This window comes from Kogia breviceps, chromosome 5 (assembly GCF_026419965.1).
Source record: "Kogia breviceps isolate mKogBre1 chromosome 5, mKogBre1 haplotype 1, whole genome shotgun sequence".
NCBI classification, from domain to species: domain Eukaryota; kingdom Metazoa; phylum Chordata; class Mammalia; order Artiodactyla; family Physeteridae; genus Kogia; species Kogia breviceps.
Window position 1 is genome coordinate 68,436,360 of NC_081314.1, and position 10,006 is coordinate 68,446,365.

At 40.8% G+C, this 10,006-nt stretch overlaps 1 pseudogene; it reads right to left on the bottom strand.

Annotated features, from left to right (window-relative positions):
- Nucleotides 1–789: 789 nt before the first annotated feature.
- LOC131756711 (DNA-directed RNA polymerases I, II, and III subunit RPABC4 pseudogene) lies at nt 790–963 on the bottom strand (annotated as a pseudogene).
- Nucleotides 964–10,006: the final 9,043 nt, after the last annotated feature.

A 10,006-nucleotide genomic window follows, 5' to 3' on the forward strand; every position in this document is an offset into this window, starting at 1 on the left:
AGTTGAAATATATCTAATCGAATCCTGGAACAGATGGAGTATCTGAGCATCCATATACCTAAGATCAAGGCAAAAGCTTTAAACAGTCATCCAACAATTCAGTGTAAACCAACTCATTTTTTTAATATCCTGAAAGCAGAGTTTTTTACCTTAATGAATGATTACACCTGGGAAATTGCACCTGCCTTAATAGTCTGCTTCATCCACTTTACTTCGGGTTGACTTTGCCTTACAGAAAGCAACCATTAAAGTTTCTTTTCCCTTGCCAAAGATTTTAAAAATAGTCGAGCATTATATACAAATACAGAAAGGCCTATGCCAAGTTAACAAATGAAAATTATAACTCAAAATGAGATATGCACACTGACAGTAAGTGCGTTGGTATACTCTATACAAAATGATGCTGGAGAGTATACAAACAATTGGTGATGTAAAACAGTGGTTTCCTAAGAACTTACTTAATCAGACCTTTAGAGGGCCCTAGCAAACTTCATTTTTAGCAAGGGTCCCAGATGATTCTAGATTTTGATTAAAGTGTAGTTTGGGGAAGCACTTTTAACCTTCATTGTGTGTCAGATTATATATACGATAAAATTAAATTACAAACCATGTAACTGAACAAAAAATATCATTATATAAACTATTAGTAGATACCTAAATACAATATGGCTTTTAAAATGAAAACATGTGTGTATAGTTGTATTCATAAAGTATACTAATCAAAAGCTATACTACATTAACAGCAAATCCAAATACAAATGAAGATATTCCTCTGAATTTCATGTTTCATTAAGCATCAAAAACCAACAATCTTTTAGTCCTTTTCTTGTACATTATTCTGTATCCACATTCTATGTATCGGATTGGATCCCTTGATTTTACTTCATTTTCTGTGTGACATTCTCCACAGATATATATCACTGGCTGCTGCTTTGGGAGTTGAACGTCCTTCTGGGTGTCCATTGTTGTACCCACGTAACATGGAGAAACTTCTCTGTGCTTGCAAACAGATTCCGACTCACCGCTGTGTCCCCTCTAAGAGTTTTATGGTGTCCAGTCTTACACTTAGGTCCTTCATCCATGTGGAGTTTATTTTTGTGTATGGTGTTAGGGAGTGTTCTAATTTCATTCTTTTACATGTAGCTGTCCAGTTTTCCCAGCACCACTTATTGAAGAGACTGTCTTTTCTACATTGTATATCCTTGCCTACTTTGTCATAGATTAGTCGACCATAGGTGCATGGGTTTCTCTCTGGGTTTTCTATCCTATTCCATTGATCTATATTTCAGTTTTTGTGCCAGTACATTGTCTTGATTACTGTAGCTTTGTAGTATAGTATGAAGTCAGGGAGTCTGATTCCTCCAGCTCCATTTTTTTTCCCTCAAGATTGCTTTGGCGGGGCTTCCCTGGTGGCACAGTGGTTAAGAATCTGCCTGCCCATACAGGGGACATGGGTTCGCACCCTGGACCAGGAAGATCACACATGCCGTGGAGCGAGTAAGCCCGTGCAACACAGCTACTGAGCCTGTGCTCTAGAGTTCACGTGACACAACTAGTGAGCCTACATGCCACAACTACTGAGGCCCGTGTGCCTAGAGCCTGTCCTCTGCAACAAGAGAGGCCACTACAATGAGAAGCCCGCACACTGCAACAAAGAGTAGCTCCCACTCGCCACAACCAGAGAAAGCACGCGCACAGCAACGAAGACCCAATGCAGCCAAAAATTTAAAAAAATAAAATATTGCTTTGGCTATTCAGGGTCTTTTGTGTCTCCATATAAATTTTAAGACTTTTTGTTCTAGTTCTGCAGAAAATGCCATTGGTAATTTGATAGGGATTGCATTGAATCTGTAGATTGCATTGGATAGTATAGTCATTTTCACAATATTGATTCTTCCAATCCAAGAACATGGTATATCTCTTGATTTGTTGGTATCATCTTTAATTTCTTTCATCAGTGTCTTATAGTTTTCTGCATACAGGTCTTTTGTCTCCCTAGGTAGGTTTATTCCTAGGTATTTTATTCGTTTTGTTGCAATGGTAAATGGGAGTATTTACTTAATTTCTCTTTCAGATTTTTCATCATTAGTGTATAGGAATGCAAGAGATTTCTGTGCATTAATTTTGTATCCTGCTACTTTACCAAATTCATTGATTAGCTCTAGTAGTTTTCTGGTGGCATCTTTAGGATTCTCTATGTATAGTATCATGTCATCCGCAAACAGTGACAGTTTCACTTCTTCTTTTCCAACCTGTATGCCTTTTATTTCTTTTTCTTCTCTGATTGCCATGGCGAGGACTTCCAAAATTATGTTGAATAATAGTGGCGAGAGTGAACATCCTTATCCTGTTCCTGACCTTAGAGGAAATGCTTTCAGTTTTTCACCATTGAGAATGATGGTTGCTGTGGGTTTGTTGTATATGGCTTTTATTATGTTGAGGTAGGTTCTCTCTATGCCCACTTTCTGGAGAGTTTTTTGTCATATATGGGTGTTGAATTTTGTCAAAAGCTTTTTCTGCATCTATTGAGATGATCATATATGGTTTTTATTCTTCAATTTGTTACTATGGTGTATCACATTGATTGATTTGCATATATTGAAGAATCCTTCCGTCCCTGGGATAAATCCTACTTGATCATGTTGTATGATCCCTTTTTGTGTGTTGTTGGATTCTGTATGCTAGTATTTTGTAGAGGATTTTTGCATCTATATTCATCAGTGATATTGGTCTATAATTTTCTTTTTTTGTAGTATCTTTGTCTGGTTTTGGTATCAGGGTGATGGTGGCCTCATAGAATGAGTTTGGGAGTGTTCCTTCCTCTGCAATTTTTTGGAAGAGTTTGAGAAGGATGGGTATTAGCTCTTCTCTAAATGTCTGATAGAATTCACCTGTGACGCCATCTGGTCCTGGATTTTTGTTTGTTGGAAGATTTTAAATCACAGTTTCAATTTCATTACTTGTGATTTGTCTGTTCATATTTTCCATTTCTTCCTGGTTCAGTCTTGGAAATTTATACCTTTCTAAGAATTTGTCCATTTCTTCCAGGTTGTCCATTTCATTGGCATAGAGTTGCTTGTAGTAGTCTCTTAGGATGCTTTGTATTTCTGCGGTGTCCATTGTAACTTCTCCTTTTTCACTTCTAATTTTATTGATTTGAGTCCTCTCCCTCTTTTTCTTGATGAGTCTGGCTAAAGGTTTATCAATTTTGTTTATCTTCTCAAAGAACCAGCTTTCAGTTTTATTGATCTTTGCTATTGTTTTTGTTGTTTCTATTTCATTTATTTCTGCTCTGATCTTTATGATTTCCTTCCTTCTACTAATTTTGGTTTTTGTTTGTTCTCCTTTCCCTAGTTCCTTTAGGTGTAACATTAGATTGTTTATTTGAGATTTTTCTTGTTTCTTGACGTAGGCCTGTATAGCTATAAACTTCCCTCTTAGAACTGCTTTTGCTACATCCCATAGGTTTTGGATCATCATGTTTTCATTGTCATTTGTCTCTAGGTATTTTTTGATTTCCTCTTTGATTTCTTCAGTGATCTCTTGGTTATTTAGTAACGTATTGTTTAGCCACAATGTGTTTGTGTTTTTACATTTTTTTCCCTGTAATTGATTTCTAATGTCATAGCATTGTGGTCAGAAAAGATGCCGGATATGATTTCAATTTTCTTAAATTTACTGAGGCTTGATTTGTGACCCAAGATGTGATCTGTCCTGGAGAACGGTCCATGTGTACTTCAAAGCAAGTGTAATCTGCTGTTTGGGGATGGAATGTCCTATAAATATCAATTAAATCTATCTGGTCTATTGTGTCATTTAAAGCTTGTGTTTCCTTATTAATTTTCTGTCTGGATGATCTGTCCATTGGTGTAAGTGAGGTGTTAAAGTTCCCCACTATTATTGTGTTACTATCGATTTCCTCTTTCAGAGCTGTTAGCAGTTGCCTTATGTATTGCGGTGCTCCTGTGTTGGGTGCATATATATTTATAATTGTTATATCTTCTTGGATTGATCCCTTGATCATTATGTAATGTCCTTCCTTGTCGCTTATAACATTCTTTATGTTAAAGTCTATTTTATCTGATATGAGTATTGCTATTCCAGTTTTCTTTTTATTTACATTTGCGTGGAATATCTTTTTCCATCCTCTCACTTTCAGTCTGTATGTGTCTGTAGGTCTGAGGTGGGTCTCTTGTAGACAGCATATATATGGGTCTTGTTTTTGTATCCATTCAGTGAACCTGTGTCTTTTGGTTGGAATATTTAAGCCATTCACGTTTAAGGTAATTATTGATATGTATGTTCCTATTACCATTTTCTTAATTGTTTTGGAGGTTTATTGTAGGTCCTTTTCTTCTCTTGTGTTTCCCACTTAGAGAAGTTCCTTTAGCATTTCTTGTAGAGCTGGTTTGGTGGTGCTGAATTCTCTTAGCTTTTGCTTGAATGTAAAGCTTTTGCTTTCTCCATCGAATCTGAATGAGATCCTTGCTGGGTAGAGTAATCTTGGCTGTAGGGTCTTCACTTTCATCACTTTAAGTATACCATGCCACTACCTTCTTGGCTGTAGAGTTTCTGCTGAGAAATCAGCTGTTAACTTAATGGGAGTTCCCTTGTATGTTATTTGTCATTTTTCCCTTGCTCCTTTCAATAATTTTTTTTTTTTTTTTTTTTGCGGTATGCGGGCCTCTCACTGTTGTGGCCTCTCCCGTTGCGGAGCACAGGCTCCGGACGCACAGGCTCAGCGGCCATAGCTCACGGGCTTAGTTGCTCCGCGGCATGTGGGATCTTCCCGGACCAGGGCACGAATCCGTGTCTCCTGCATCGGCAGGCGGATTCTCAACCACTGCGCCACCAGGGAAGCCCAATAATTTTTATTTGTCTTTAATTTTTCCCAATTTGATTACTATGTGTCTTGGTGTGTTTCTCCTTGGGTTTCTCCTGTATGGGACTCTCTGTGCTTCCTGGTCTTGGGTAGCTATTTCTTTTCCCACGTTAGGGAAATTTTCAACTATAATCTCTTCAAATATTTCTCACGTCCTTTCTCTCTCTCTTCTCCTTCTGGGACACCTATTATGCGAATGTTGTTGTGTTTAAATGTTTTCCCAGAGGTCTCTTAAGCTGTCTTCAGGTCTTTTCATTCTTTTTTCTGTATTCTGTTCCGCAGCAGTGAATTCCACCATTCTGTCTTCCAAGTCACTTATCAGTCCTTCTGCCACAGTTATTCTGCAATTGATTCCTTCTAGTGTATTTTTCATTTGTTATTGTATTGTTCATCTCTGTTTGTTTGTTCTTTAATTCTTCTAGATCTTTGTTAAACATTTCTTGCATCTTCTCGATCTTTGCCTCCATTCTTTTTCCAAGGTCCTGGATCATCTTTGCTATCTCTTTTCTGAATTCTTTTTCTGGAATGTTGCCTATCTCCACTTCATTTTGTTGTTTTTCTGGGGTTTTATCTTGTTCCTTCATCTGGTACATAGTCCTCTGCCTTTTCATCTTGTCTATCTCTCTGTGAATGTGGTTTTTGTTCCACAGACTGCAGGATTGTAGTTCTTTTTATTTTATTTTATTTTTTGTGGTACGCGGGCCTCTCACTGTTGTGGCCTCTCCCGTTGCGGAGCACACGCTCCGGACACACAGGCTCAGTGGCCATGGCTCATGGGCCCAGCCGCTCCGCAGCATGTGGGATCTTCCCAGACCGGGGCATGAACCCATGTCCCCTGCACCGGCAGGCAGATTCTCAACTACTGTGCCACCAGGGAAGCCCAGGATTGTAGTTCTTCTTGCTTCTGCTGTCTGCCCTCTTGTGGATGAGGTTATCTAAGAGACTTATGAAAGTTTCCTGATGGGAGGGACCAGTGGTGGGTAGAGCTGGGTGTTGCTCTGGTTGGCAGAGCTCAGTAAAACTTTAATCTGCTTGTCTGCTGATGGGTGGGGCTGGGTGGGTCCCCTCCCTGTTGGTTGTTTGGCCTGAGGTGACCCAAAACTGGAGCCTACCCGGGCTCTTTGGTGGGGATAATGGAGGACTCTGGGAGGGCTCACACCAAGGAGTACTTCCCAGAACTTCTGCTGCCAGTGTCCTTGTCTTCTCGGTGAGACACAGCCACACCCCGCCTCTTCAGGAGACCCTCCAACATTAGCAGGTAGGTCTGGTTCAGTCTCTATGGGGTCACTGCTCCTTCCCCTGGGTCCCAATGCACACATTACTTTGTGTGTGCCCTCCAAGAGTGGAGTCTCTCTTTCCCCCAGTCCTGTCATAGTCCTACAATCAAATCCCACTAGCCTTCAAAGTCTGATTCTCTAGGAATTCCTCCTCCCATTGCCAGACCTCCAAGTTCGGAAGCCTGATGTGGGCTCAGAACCTTTAATCTAGTGGGTGGTCTTCTGTGGAATATGTTCTCCAGTTTGTGAGTCACCCACCCAGGAGTTATGGGACTTGATTTTATTGTAATTGCGCCCCTCCTACTGTCTCATTCTGGCTTCTCCTTTGTCCTTGGATGTGGGGAATCATTTTTGCTTAGTTCCAGTGTTTTCCTGTCGATGGTTGTTCAGCAGTTAGTTGTGATTCCGGTGGTCTTGCAAGGAGAAGTTGATTTTCAAACTAAGTTCCTACTTCTCCATTCTCTGGCCATTGATTAAAGCCTGTGCTATTTCAGTCTTAGCATCCATTTTGTTATTGGCTGTGTAAATCCGAATGGAAAAAGAACCCTCCCTGCTAAGGCAGGGGGCTTTGGCTGGGCTAGGGCCCAAGTCGGGGTGAGGTAGAAGATAGATGGGCCCCTGGGCCAAACAGCTGTGTTTGTCAAGTGGAGTAAAATTAAAGCTTTGTTCTCACCCAGACACTCCAAGGACAAAGATAGTGGCAGAAGCTGAGCTCTGCTGAAGTAAAGAGATAAGATGACCACTGCTGAGGTCAAAGAAAATTTCCCTGTTTGCACATGTGCAGGAAGGCTCCTTGGGGGTCAGAAAGGAAGGAGGTGCCACCCCATGATAAGTGTGGACATACACCCACAGACCTCTGTGGTGGGATCCATCTTAGCAAAAAATTGCACACGCATAAATTGGTTCAAGATGGCAGAGTAGAAGGACGTGTGTTCACTCCCTCTTGCGAGAGCACCAGAATTACAACTAACTGCTGAACAATCATCAACAGGAAGACACTGGAACTCACCAAGAAAGATACCTCACACCCAAAGACAAAGGAGAAACCTCAATGAGACGGGAGGAGGGGTGCAATCACAATAAAATCAAATCCCATAACCACTGGATGGTGACTCACAAACTGGAGAACGATTATACCACAGAAGTCCACCCACTGGAGTGAAGGTTCTGAGCTCCACGTTAGGCTTCCCAACCTGGGGATCTGGCAATGGGAGAAGGATTTCCCAGTGAATCAGATTTTGAAGGCTAGCAGGATTTGATTGCATGACTTTGACAGGACTAGGGGAAACTGGAGTCTCCACTCTTGGAGGGCATACACAAAGTAATGTGCACATCAGGACCCAGAGGAAGTAGCAGTGACCCAATAGGAGACTGAACTAGACTTACGTGCTAGTGTTAGAGGGTCTCCTGCAGAGGTGGGGGTTGGCTGTGTCTCACCATGAGGACAAGGACACTGGCAGCAGAAGTTCTGGAAGTACTCATTGGCGTGAGCCCTCCTGGAGTCCGCCATATAGCCCCACCAAGGAGCCTGTAGCCTCCAGTGCTGAGTTGCCTCAGCCCATACAACCAAAGGGAGGGAACTCAGCCCCACCCATCAGCAGACAAGTGGATTAAAGTGTTACTGAGCTCTGCCAACCAGAGCAACATCCAGCTCTACCCACCACCAGTCCCTCCTATCAGGAAGCTTGCACAAGCCTCTTAGATAGCCCCATCCACCAGAGGTCAGTCAGCAGAAGCAGGAAGAATGACAATCCTGCAGCCTGTGAAGGAAAACCACAATCACAGAAAGAGAGACAAAATGAAAAGGCAGAGGGCTATGTACCAGGTGAAAGAACAAGATAAAACCACAGAAAAACAATTAAATGAAGTGGAGATAGGTAGCCTTCTAGAAAAAGAATTGAGAATAGTGATAGTGAAGGTGATACAGGACCTTGGAAAAAGAATGGAGGCAAAGATCAAGAAGATGCAAGAGATGTTTAACAAAGTCTTGGAAGAATTAAATAAAAAACACCTAGAAGAATTAAAGAATAAACAAACAGAGATGAACAATACAATAACTGAAATGAAAAATACACTAGAAGGAATCAATAGCAGAATAACTGAGGCAGAAGAACAGATAAGTGACCTGGAAGACAGAATGGTGGAATTCACTGCCATGGAAAAGAATAAAGAAAAAACAATGAAAAGAAATGAAGACAGGGCTTCCCTGGTGGCTTAGGGGTTAAGAATCCTCCTGCCAATGCAGGGGACATGGGTTTGAGCTCTGGTCTGGGAAGATCCCACATGCCGTGGAGCAACTAAGCCCATGTGCCACAACTACTGAGCCTGCACTCTAGAGCCTGCGAGCCACAACTACTGAGCCTGCGTCCCACAACTACTGAAGCCCATGCACCCAGAGCCCATGTTCTGCAACAAGAGAAGCCACCACAATGAGAAGCCCATGCACCGCAACAAAGAGTAGCCCCCGCTCGCCCCAACTAGAGAAAGCTCGTGTGCAGCAACGAAGACCCAATGCAGCCAAAAATAAATAAATAAAAAATAAATTAAAGTACAGAATCTTTAAAAAAAAAAAAAAGAAAGAAAGAAATGAAGACAGCCTGAGAGACCTCTGGGACAACATTAAACGCAGCAACATTCGCATTATAGGGGTCCAAGAAGAAGAAGAGAGAGAGAAAGGACCCAAGAAAATATTTGAAGAGATTATAGTCAAAAACTTCCCTAACATGGGAAAGGAAATAGCCACCCAAGTCCAGGAAGCACGGACAGTTCCAGGCAGGATAAACCCAAGGAGAAACACACTGAGACACATATTAATCAAATTGACAAAAATTAAAGACAAAGAAAAATTACCAAAAGCAACAAGGGAGGGAAAATCGACAAATAACATACAAGGGAACTCCCATAATGTTAACAGCTGATTTCTCAGCAGAAACTCTACCAGCCAGAAGGGAGTGACATGATATATTTAAAGTAATGAACGTGAAGAACCTACAGCCAAGATTACGCTACGCAGCAAGGATCTCATTCAGATTTGACAGAGAAATCAAAAGCTTTACATTCAAGCAAAAGCTAAGAAAATTCAGCTCTACAACAAATGCTAAAGGAACTTTTCTAAGTGGGAAACACAAAAGAAGAAAAGGACTTACACAAACAAACCCAAAACAATTAAGAAAATGATAATAGGAACATGTTATATATCGACATACATATCGATATCGATAAAACAACATACATATTGATAATTACCTTAAATGTGAATGGATTAAATGCTCCAACCAAAAGATACAGGTTCACTGAATGGATACAAAAACAAGACCCATATATATGCTGTCTACAAGAGACCCACCTCAGACCTACAGACACATACAGACTGAAAGTGAGAGGATGGAAAAAGATATTCCACGCAAATGTAAATAAAAAGAAAACTGGAATAGCAATACTCATATCAGATAAAATAGACTTTAACATAAAGAATGTTATAAGCGACAAGGAAGGACATTACATAATGATCAAGGGATCAATCCAAGAAGATATAACAATTATAAATATATATGCACCCAACACAGGAGCACCGCAATACATAAGGCAACTGCTAACAGCTCTGAAAGAGGAAATCGATAGTAACACAATAATAGTGGGGAACTTTAACACCTCACTTACACCAATGGACAGATCATCCAGACAGAAAATTAATAAGGAAACACAAGCTTTAAATGACACAATAGACCAGATAGATTTAATTGATATTTATAGGACATTCCATCCCCAAACAGCAGATTACACTTGCTTTGAAGTACACATGGACCGTTCTCCAGGACAGATCACATCTTGGGTCACAAATCAAGCC